The sequence below is a fragment of the Bos indicus genome, chromosome 8, assembly GCF_029378745.1.
Source record: "Bos indicus isolate NIAB-ARS_2022 breed Sahiwal x Tharparkar chromosome 8, NIAB-ARS_B.indTharparkar_mat_pri_1.0, whole genome shotgun sequence".
Lineage (NCBI taxonomy): Eukaryota > Metazoa > Chordata > Mammalia > Artiodactyla > Bovidae > Bos > Bos indicus.
Genome location: NC_091767.1, coordinates 65,232,951 through 65,234,615, shown reverse-complemented (window position 1 = coordinate 65,234,615; position 1,665 = coordinate 65,232,951).

Sequence of the window (1,665 nt, the reverse complement as noted above, 5' to 3'; positions counted from 1 at the left end):
GCCACTGTTTCCAGTGTTTCCCATCTATTTGCCATGAAGTGATGGGACCGGATGCCATGATCTTAATTTTCTGAATGTTGAGCTTTAAGTCAACTTTTTCACTCTCCTCTTTCACTTTCATCAAGAGGCTTTTTAGTTCTTCTTCGCTTTCTGCCATAAGCGGGGTGTCATCTGCATATCTGAGGTTATTGATATTTCTCCTGGCAGTCTTGATTCCAGCTTGTGTTTCATCCAGCCCAGCAGTTCTCATGATGTACTCTGCATATAAGTTAAGTAAGCAGGGTGACAATATACAGCCTTGACGTACTCCTTTTCCTATTTGGAACCAGTCTGTTGTTCCATGTCCAGTTCTAACTGCTGCTTCCTGACCTGCATATAGGTTTCTCAAGAGGCAGGTCAGGTGGTCTGGTATTCCCATCCCTTTCAGAATTTTCCACAGTTTATTGTGATCCACACAGTCAAAGGCTTTGGCATAGTCAATAAAACAGAAATAGATGTTTTTCTGGAACTTTCTTGCTTTTTTGATGACTTCTAGATATAGGACTCTGCAAACCCCATTTCCGCTTTGTCAGGTATCTCCCTGCTGGGCTCTCAGTGACAAGTAGAAGAGTGAGACTGGAAAGATACAGAAGGAAGAGACTTTCTTATTCCTATTTGTCCTGCATTCCTGTCAACATCACTGCAGTATTTGGTCTTCACCCAGTGGCAACTAGCTTCAGAATAGCATCCCAATTTGCAGTTTTCCCAATACTTGAAAAACAGCCCTATCACACCACCACAGAGATACCAAGTAGTTGGCACCATGCCCCTCTCTGTGGGTCTGACCTCTAGCTCATTGGGCTCCATGTCCATCCTTGTAAATTTCAATAATCCCCACTCTTTCCCTCTCTTTTCCCCATCCCTTGGTGTGGTAACTCTTTCCTGAAGTTATTCTCCTAGGATATCTCAGATTCTCTTTCTGCCTTTTAATTTCTTTAGTACTTGGTTAACAGTTCTTTATATTAAATTCTCTCTTAAAATAACTAACATGATTTTTGTTTCCTGATTGGACCCTGAATGATGCTGTTGAATTTTTAAATCTTTTCCTTTGGATTTTTTGCATGTTATGGCATGCTTTTGTTGTTAGGAATTTTCCAGAGGCCAATCCCACTTCTCTCCACCGCTTAAAGAGCTCATCAGTTGTCCTAACAGCGATCATTATCTAACCCATCTTTTTATACTGATTTTGTTTAAAATATTTTTGATATATAGACCTTAACCATTTTTATGTCCAACTTATCAACGGTTTTTTTTTGGTCACTTTTTTCCTTTGCTTTTATGCTTTGAGAAGTCCTTTCCACCTAGAGATCAGAAAAAATACCAAGTGATTTTTCTTTCTGCACTATTGTTGCCTCAGTTTTTGAGCTTTTAAAAAGTTGAAAACCAGTATAAGAATGTATTTTGCTTTGTCAATGAATATACATATACAGGTTTATATAAAATTGAAACAAAAATTATATCACAAAACCATGTTTGAGGTGGAGGATTTTACTACTTACAGAATATCCTTCACATTTCTCAGCTCCTATACAGTTAGCAGCAGTCTGAATTCTAGCCAAAGGGATGTATATCAGAAATACTATATGCAATTTCCAAGAAGTGTCCTTAAATGGAGGGACCATGTCC